At 46.5% G+C, this 9,945-nt stretch overlaps 1 non-coding gene and 1 pseudogene across 1 annotated transcript; both read left to right on the forward strand.

Annotated features, from left to right (window-relative positions):
• Nucleotides 1-2,702: 2,702 nt before the first annotated feature.
• LOC116270877 lies at nt 2,703-2,763 on the forward strand. Its single transcript, XR_004179182.1, has one exon. It is a non-coding gene; the product is annotated as a U7 small nuclear RNA (small nuclear RNA).
• A 3,829-nt stretch (nt 2,764-6,592) lies between these two features.
• Nucleotides 6,593-9,446, forward strand: LOC108580807 (annotated as a pseudogene).
• Nucleotides 9,447-9,945: the final 499 nt, after the last annotated feature.

Below are 9,945 nucleotides of genomic sequence, written 5' to 3' on the forward strand. Positions count from 1 at the left end.
CTTTGTTTGCTACCTGTACTTCTTCAAATGATAAAAAGCTCCATCGCTACCTTAGTTCACCAAAATGCTTGAGCACAAGTGTACTACATGAATTACTATCGGTCTGTCTTGCAAGAAGACATAGGTAGTAAAAATGAAAGTGAGAACTCTCACTATTGAGTGAGAGTCTCAAAGCGGGGGAAGAAGGGAGGAGACCACCCCTCATATTGTCTTATGCCCAATTTCTGCCTCCAGAGAAAGAAAAAGTAAAAACTAAAAGGCAGAAATGAAATCCACTAGCAGACAGCCCAGCGCCACACCCTGGGCCTGGTAGTTAAAGATCGACCCCGACTTAATTGGTTATGTTATCTATACATTACAGACATTGTATAGAAAAGCACTGTGAAAATCCCCATCCCGTTTTGTTCTGATCTAATTACTGGTGCATACAGCCCCCAGTCACGTACCCCCTGCTTGCTCAATCGATCATGACCCTCTCATGTGCACCCCCTTAGAGTTGTGAGCCCTTAAGAAGGACAGGAATTGCTCACTCAGAGAGCTCAGCTCTTGAGACAGGAGTCTTGCTAATGCTCCCAGCCGAATAAACCCTTTCCTTCTTTAATTCAGTGTCTGAGGAGTTTTGTCTGCGGCTTGTCCTGCTACAACCAAAAGACATCTATTAGAAGGTTCATAGAAACACTATCAGTACTAGTCAAATACTAGAAATAAATACTGTCCATCATCTGTAGAATGGATAAACAAAGCATCCATTTATGGAATATTACACAACAATGCAAAAAAAAAAAAAAAACACAAGAGAAATTTGTTGCATATTTGCTGCATGCAACAACACAGATAAAACTCACAAACTGTTGAGTGAAAGAATCAGTTACAGGACAGTCCATACAGGACGATATATGGTGGGTGAAAATTCTGGCTGCATCACATCTTTGTATACCGACACTTAGTATATGAAGTTCAAAACAGAGGCAAAACTCATGTGTGGCATGATGGTTGTTACCCTTTTTTAAAAGTTTTAAATTATTTTTTAATCTTTTGAGACAGGGTCTCACTGTGTCACTCAGACTGGGGTGCAGTGGCAAGAGCATAGCTCTGTAAACTCAAACCCCTGGCCTCAAGTGATCCTCCTGCCTTGGTCTCCCAAAGTGCTGAGATTACAGGTGTGAGCCACTGCACCTGGCCAATAGTAGTATTACAGCAAAGAGGTCATAGCCCAGACCCAGGAGAGGGTTCTCAGATCTCGTGCAAGAAAAAATTCAGGGAGAGTCCACAATGCAATGTGAAAGCAAGTTTATTAAGAAAGTAAAGGAATAAAAGAATGGCTATTCCATAGACAGGGCAGCCCCGAGGGCTGCTGGTTGCCCATTTGTATGGTTATTTCTTGATGATATGCTAAACAAGAGGTGGATTAGACATGCCTCCCCTTTTTAGACCATATAGGGTAACTTCCTGACATTGCCATGGCATTTGTAAACTGTCATGGTGCTGGTGGGAGTGTACTAGTGAGGACAATCAGAGGTCACTCGTGTCGCCATTTTGGTTTTGGTGGGTTATGGCTGCCTTCTTTACTGCAATCTGTTTTATCAGCAAGGTCTTTACGACCTGTATTTTGTGCTGGCCTCCTGTCTCATCCTGTGACTTAGGATGCCTTAAGCGTCTGGGGATGCAGTCCAGTAGGTTTCAGCCTCGTTTTGCCCAGCTCCTATTTAAGATGGAGTTTTCTGGTTTACACACCTCTGACAGTAGCAACCCTTGAAAGTGAGACGGTGACTAGATGGGAGTGAGGGGACTTCTGGTGCAGTGGTCATATTCTGTTTCTTGTCTGTGCATTGGTTACATGGGTACATGGGTGTGTTCACTTTGTGAAAGCCACGGAGCTATACACTTTTGATTTCTGCACTTTTCTGTATACATGTTGTATTTCAATACAAAGGTTTTTTTTGTTCTTGTTTTTTGTTTTTTTCTTTAGACGGACTCTTACTCTGTTGCCAAGGCTGTAGTGCAGTGGCATGTAGTGTAGTGGTGCGATCTCGGCTTACTGCAACCTCCGCCTCCTGGGTTCAAGTGACCCTCCTGCCTCAGCCTCCCAAGTAGCTGAGATTACAGGCGTGCACCACCACATCCAGCTAATTTTTGTACTTTTAGTAGAGACAGGGTTTTATCATGTTGGCCAGGCTGGTCTCGAACTCCTGACCTCATGTGATCTGCCTGCCTTGGCCTCCCAAAGTGCTGGGATAACAGGTGTGAGCCACCCAGCCTGGCCAATACAAAATTTTTAAAAGCAACATTTGACAACTGTAGCACTTGCTCCTTCAACCTGGGTTGTAAAGTGAGGACAACAGCAACCTGGAACAAGCCTCTAGCCTCTAGCTTACCTGAGCTGAACATGTAGCAGGAGAGAGAACTAAGGCTTTGTGTGTGTGGTTTTTTTTGTTTGTTTTTTGAAGTCCTTAGAAAATAATGCAGCACTCTAGGCCTTCTAGTTGTCCTCCTAAATCTATTTTCCATCTTCCTGGATACATGGCTGCCTAACCAGAGGCTACATTTCCCAGCCTCTAATATTGGGCTAATGAGGAGGCAGGAGTGAATGATCTGAACCACTTCTTGCTATTTTGCATTTACCCTTTCTCAGGTGCCTCAATGTGGAGATGGCAAGGACAGCAGCAGCAACAGCACTTGGGAGCTTGTTAGAAAGGGAAATTCAGGTTACAGCTCTTGTAGAATTTGTCTATCAGGTTTTCCTGTCTTCACTGGAACTCCACAACTCCCAACAAAAAAAGAAATGGACATATTCAGTTGACCTTTGAACAACGAGGGAGGAAGGGGCTGGGGTGCCACCACCTGCACAGTCCAAAATCTGAATTAACTTTTTTTTTCTTTTTTTTTTTTTAAGACAGGGAGACTTGCTCTGTTGCCCAGGCTGAAGTGCAGCGGTGTTATCTCGGCTCACTGCAACCTCCACTTCCTGGGTTCAAGTGATCCGCTCATCTCAGCCTCCCAAGTAGCTAGGATTACAAGTGTGCACCACCACACCTGGCTAATCCTTGTATTTTTAGTACAGACAGGGTTTCACCATGTTGGCCAGGCTGGTCTCGAACTCCTGACCTCAAGAGATACACCTGCCTTGGCCTCTCAAAGTGCTGAAATTACAGGCGTGAGCCACCGTGCCGGGCCTGCATTAACTTTTGATTCCCCAAACACTTAACTACTAATACCCTACTGTTGACTGCAAGCCTTACAGATAACCCAGTTGATTAACACATATTTTCTATGTTATATAAATTATTACTATATTCTTACAACAAAGTTAGCTAGAGAAAACAAAATGTTATTAAGAAAATCATAAGGAAGAGAAAATACATCTACTATTCATTAAGTGGAAATGGATCACCACAAAGGTCTTCATCCTCACCATGTTCACACTGAGTAGGCTGAGGAGGAGGAAGAGAAGGGGTTGGTCTTGCTGTATAAAGGGTGATAGAGGCAAAGAAATCTGTGTATATGTGGAAATCTATGTATATGTGGATCTGCACAGATCAAACCCGTGTTGTTCAAGGGTCAACTGTTCTTGGTTCCCACCTGAGACCTAATGAATCACAGACCCTGTGACTGGGCTCAGCAATTTGTGTGTAAACAAGCCCTTGGGGAAATCTAACACACTCAAGTTTCAGGACCACTGATTTACAGGAGTCAACAAACCTTTTCTGCAATGGGACAGACAGCAAATATTTTAGAGATCCCAGGCCAGACAGTCTCTGAGGCAACTGCTTAGCTCTGCCATTGTAGTGCAAAGTAGCCAGAAGACAATCTGTAAATGAATGGGTTAGCGGGATTTGGCCTAAGGTGGGACTCAGAGAATTAGGTATATGCTTACAGTACAAGTAACCGCCAGGCAAAATAGTTTTCTTATCTTTGAGCAGAAGAATGTCCTCTGAGTCTCCCTCATGCCTCTTATCAGTCTTAACCTCTACTCTGAGCATACCGGAGTGACCAGTGCTGAATCCTTTATCCTCTGTGGCTGAGCCCTCCCTTCCAGGTTCCTTACTTCTTGCACCCTGCAAAATCTGCTCTGTGAAATTCTTTTTTTTTTTTTTTTTTTTGAGACGGAGTCTCGCTCTGTCGCCCAGGCTGTCGTGCAGTGGCCGGATCTCAGCTCACTGCAAGCTCCGCCTCCTGGGTTCACACCATTCTCCTGCCTCAGCCTCCCGAGTAGCTGGGACTACAGGCGCCCGCCACCTCGCCCGACTAGTTTTTTGTATTTTTTTAGTAGAGACGGGGTTTCACCGTGTTAGCCAGGATGGTCCCGATCTCTGACCTCGTGATCCGCCCGTCTCGGCCTCCCAAAGTGCTGGGATTACAGGCTTGAGCCACCGCGCCCGGCTGCTCTGTGAAATTCTATAATAACCCTTGTGTTAGTACTAAAGTCTACTAACAGCCAATAATGCCACTTGGAGTGGAGGCACTGGCATTTTAATTTGGGGCAAGGCTCGCTGGGCAGGGGGAAGATTGTGTCCCAATACTGTCTTGGGCCAACTGGTGGGTCTGTGGAGTAGGAAGCGCTTCCAGTTTCCCCAAAATCGCTTTCAGGAGAGAGACTGCTTTCGTGTAATTTCTGATTTGTCTTTTTCGAGTTCAGATTTTCCCAGAAGAAAAGCAAAGACCTGCCGACTTTATTTTTATTATTATTATTATTTTTTAGACTGAGTCTCGCTCAATTGCCCAGGTTGGAGTGCAGTGGTGCGATCTCGGCTCACTGCAACCTCCGCCTACCGGGCTCAAGCGATTCTCGTACCTCAGCCTCTCAAGTAGCTGGAATTACAGGCATGTGCTTGTATTTTTTAGTAAAGACATGGTTTCACCGTGTTGGCCAGACTAGTCTCAAACTCCTCACCTCATGTGATCCGCCCGCCTAGGCTTCCCAAAGTGCTGGGATTACAGGCATGAGCCACTTGCGCCCGGCCAGATCTGCCGATTTTTAATCTCACCTGGGTTTAGAGTGAGTGCAGGGTTCGTATGGCGCTGTTTGCAGTTTTATTCCGTTCTGGCTTCAGCGTTCCTACAGGGAACCCCAGCTGAACATACCGTCAGTCCCTCCTTCCGCTGGGCCTGACCCCCTGGGCTGGGAGTGCCTGGCACCCTCCAGGGAAGGGAGCAGCCCAGGTGGGTTTCCCCTTCTACGCAAGCAGAGATCACTTCCCGCCACGTCTGTCTGAACTGCACCTGCTCGGCCACAGAGCCAAGGCAGCAACCACCTCTCTCTGTTTCTCATAAGGGAGACCCAGGGGAAGGCCCTTTCTCTGTCTCGTATCCATTAGGTATCTTAGTCACAACTCAAAATGGGTTTAATAGGGAAGTTCCCGACTCGTTTCACTGAAAACTCTAGGGATAATTCTGGCTTGAAGCACAGCTTGATTCAGGGGCTCAAACACTACCACAGGGCCTGGTTTCTCACTCCGTCCAGCAGCCCTCCTTGTTGGCTCCATTTTCAGACAGGCTGGCAGGTGATGGCGGCGGATCCAGGCTTCTTTCTCCCGAGTGCATAGGCAGCAGGGCGGGCCTCTCTACCCGCAAAGCCTCCTCACACCTCATTGGCTCCAAACCGGTCACAAACTGCCCCTGAGCCATTTCCTGTGGCTGGTAAAAGATCAATGCTGATTGGCTAGGTGTGATCCGTGTGCCCTGCCCTGGGGCTGGGATGGAGCCACTGGAAGCGCACAGAGGGAAAGTGAAGGAGGGGTGTGTTAAGGAAATCAGAACCCAGCTGCCCCTACTGAGAGAGTGCGACTGGATGAATCTTAATGTGAGGTCGCCCAGACTCTAGTATTCAATTGCAAGTAGTTTGAGAGATGATTTCAGGGAGTAGGGAAGCAAGATAAGAAAAGGAAGAGAGCCAATAAAGAAAGCTGCGTTATCGGCCTGGCGCGGTGGCTCACGCCTGTAATCCCAGCACTTTGGGAGGCCGAGGAGGGCGGATCACCAGGTCAGGAGATCGAGACCATCCTGGGTAACACGGTGACACCCCGTCTCTACTAAAAATACAAAACATTAGCCGGGCGTGGTGGCGGGCGCCTGTAGTCCCAGCTACTCGGGAGGCTGAGTCAGGAGAATGGCGTGAACCCGGGAGGCGGAGCTTGCAGTGAGCCGAGACAGCACTACTGCACTCCAGCCTGGGCGACAGAGCAAGACTCCGTCTCAAAAAAAAAAAAAAAAAAGAAGAAGAAGAAGAAGAAAAAGAAAAAAGAAAAGAAAAGCAAAAAGAAAGCTGCGTTATCAGCAAGTTATCTCTGCGGGCACCTGGAGCCCGCTCCTCCTGGAGAGCTTGGGAGACGGTGTAGAAGATGCTTCAGAGTTCTCCCAACAGAGCGGCGAGAAAGCTGCAGTGTGAAGCCGACAGCTCCTCATCTATCGTTGACAGAGAACTTTCAGCTTGCCCTATTTGCCAGCCCTCCTTGCTCTTCAGGAGGGGGCGGGGGCGGGGAGGAGGAAGGGGGAGAGAGAGAGGGAGAAAGAGAACCTTCCGGCAGAGGAGGACTTGGAGGTGTTTGCAGTAGCCAGCGCTCAGTGTGTAGGGGTGCATGCCAAGGGGTTGTGCATGGCATATGGGCAGTGTCTGCCACAGGGTGCTGACAACAAACGTCCTGTTCCTTTCCCGCATCCCATCCTCCAGGAGTCTTTTCCCATAGTAAGGACTAGGGCCTTCTCTGGCCCATGTAGGCAAGACGCCATTCCTTCTTCTGATAAATGAAGAAGAATATCAAACCCATAAACACAGAAATAAAACAGTACCCAGAGCTTCCCTTAGTATTAAACATACCCTATTTCACAGGGACGTCTCCTGCAAAAGGAAAAAAGGTTTTGCAGGTACAGAGTCCTGGGCCAGAGGCTAAAGCTCTCTAAACCGCGTGGTTGACTCACTGGGCAGGAACAGATAAGCTGAATTTGAGACAACTCCACCCGGACCATGTGGAACAGGGTTGGGAAAGGGTAGGTATTCAAACAGAACTCGGAGCTGTCACTGGGAGTGGAGTGGCTGGACGCTGCACCAAAATTCCCCACAGATGTTGGCTGCAATGGCAACTCTTTTATTTGTTGATGTACAAATATGCAACATCCGTGAGTTCCCCAACACGAGTATGACCATTTAACCTCTTTACATTCCCTACTTCTCTGCTCTCTTTCTCCCATTATTTAATTATTAAATTCTATTAGTTACCTTTGTAACTTTAAAAAGAAGACCTTTATTTCTTTTTCTTGATTCATTAACCAAATTTTTAAAGATATATTTTATTTTAAAAAGTATTTTATGGGCTATTTGCTTGGTTCTTGGTGTCTGGCTCTTCTGATTTTGTTTTCTTTTTCTCTTTTTTTCCTTCTCTCCTTCCTTCCCTTCCTTCCTTCCCTTCCTTCCTTCCCTCCCCTCTCTTTCTCTCTTTCTTTCTCTTTCTTTCTTTCTTTCTTGCTTGCTTGCTTGCTTGCTCGCTTGCTTGCTTGCTTGCTCGCTTGCTTTCTTGCTTGCTTTCTTTCTTTTGGACAGAATCTCACTCTGTTACCTAGACTGGAGTGCAGTGCTGCAATTTTGGCTCACTGCAACCTCTGCCTCCCAGGTTCAAGTGATTCTCTGCCTCAGCCTCCTGAGTAGCTGCAACCACAGGTGCATGCCACCACACCCAGCTAATTTTTATATTTTTAGTAGCGACAAGGTTTCACCATGTTCGTCAGGCTGGTCTGGAACTCCTGACCTCAAGTGATCTGCCCGCCTCGGCCTACCAAAGTGCTGGGATTACAGGTGTGAGCCACCGTGCCTGGCCTCTGATTTTGTTTTCATTCAGAAAATATTTTGACTGGGTGTGGTGGCTCACGCCTGTAATACCAGCACTTTGGGGAGGCTAAGGAGAGAAGACTGCTTGAGCCCAGTAGTTTGAGACCAGCCTGTACAACATAGTGAGATCCTGTTTCTACAAAAAATACAAAAATTAGCCAGGCATGGTAGTACATGCCTGTAGTCCCAGCTACTTGGGAGACTTAGGCTGGAGCCCAGGAGGTCGAGGCTACAGTGAGCCATGATCGCACCTCTGCACTCCAGCTTGGGCAAAAGAGTGAGACCCCGCCTTTCTGTCTGGCAGCAGCCATCAGGTAAGCCACAGTGAGTGCATACAAGTACATCCAGGAGCTATGGAGGGAGAAGCAGTCTGATCTCATGCGCTTTCTTCTGAGGGTCCGCTGATGGCAGTACTGCCAGCGATCTGCTCTCTGCAGGGCTCCCCAATCCACCCGGCCCCATAAAGTGCGCCGACTGAACTACAAGGCCAAGCTAGGTTACATTACATATAGGATTTGTGTGTGCAGTGGTGGCCAAAAACACCCAGTTCCTAAGGGTGCAACTTACAGCAAGCCTGCACATCATGGTGTTAACCAGCTAAACTTTGCCTGAACCCTCAGTCCATTGCAGAGGAGCAAGCTGGACACCACTGTGGGGCTCTAAGAGTCCTGAATTCTTACTGGGTTGAAGATTCCACGTACAAATTTTTTGAGGTTATCCTCATTGATGCATTGCATAAAGCTATCAGAGGAAATCCTGACACCCAGTGGATCACCAACCAGTCTACAAGCCCAGGGAGACACGTGGGCTGACATCTGCAGGCCGCAAGAGCCATGGCCTTGGAAAGGGCCTTAAGTTCCACCACACTATTGGTGGGTCTTGTCATGCAGCTTGGAGAAAACTTGATACTCTCAGCTCCACCGTTGCCACAGATATAAGTAAAGTTTGTAAAATTCATAACTAATAAACAATTTAGGACAGTCAAAAAATAAAAATAAAAAATAATGAGACCCTGTCTCAAACAAAACAGAAAATGTTTTGAAAAGTTTTTTATTCTTATTTTATACAGTAGAGACATACACTACATAATAATTAGCTGATCCTTAATAACTGAGACACTTGAAGGATGTCACTGGTAAACTGGGCCTAAATCTTGTTCTTCTGTCTTTTTAAAATTGATATATTATAGTTACACATATTTTGAGAGTACGTGTGATATTTTGATACATGTGTGCAATGTGTAATGATTAAGTTAGGGTAATAAGGCTATCTATTACCTGAAACATTTATCTTTTCTTTGTGTTGGGAATGTTACAATTCTCCTCTAGCTATTTTGAAATACACGCTAAATTATTGTTAACTATGATTTCCCTACTGTACTATTGGACTAGAACTTATTCCTTCTATCAAATTGTATTTTTGTGCATATTATCCAACTTCTCTTCATCTCTACTTCCCTCTACTAAGTCATTCTTAAAAGGTAATTTTTCAAACTTTGTTTTCACTTTATTTTAGATGTGTCTTTGTGTAAGGAGTTTATCACTGAGTTTTTTGTTTGTTTGAGACCGAGTCTCACTCTGTTGCCCAGGCTGGAGTGCAGTGGTGTGATCTCAACTCACTGTAACCTCCACCTCCCGGGTTTGAGCAATTCTCAGGCCTCAGCCTCCAGAGTAGCTAGCACTACAGGTGTAAGCTACCACGCCTGGCCAATTTTTGTATTTTTAGTAGAAATGGGGTTTTACCGTGTTGGCCAGGCTAGTCTCAAACTTCTGACCTCAGATGATCTGCCCATCTTGTCCTCCCAAAGTGCTGGGATTATAGGCGTGAGCCACCACACCTGGCCCGTTTGTTTTTAGATGAAGTTTCGCTCTTGTTGCCCAGGCTGTAGTGCAATGGCGTGATCTCAGCTCACTGCAACCTCCACCTCCCGTTCAATCAATTCTCCTGCCTCAACCTCCCAAGTAGCTGGGATGACAAGCATGTGCCACCATGCCCGGCTAATTTTTGCATTTTTAGTAGAGACAGGGTTTCACCATATTGGCCAGGCTGGTCTCAAACTCCTGTCCTCAAGTGATCCGCCCACCTCAGCCTCCCAAAGTGCTGAGATTACAGGTGTGAGCCACATC

This window comes from Papio anubis, chromosome 16, assembly GCF_008728515.1.
Source record: "Papio anubis isolate 15944 chromosome 16, Panubis1.0, whole genome shotgun sequence".
Classification (NCBI taxonomy): domain Eukaryota; kingdom Metazoa; phylum Chordata; class Mammalia; order Primates; family Cercopithecidae; genus Papio; species Papio anubis.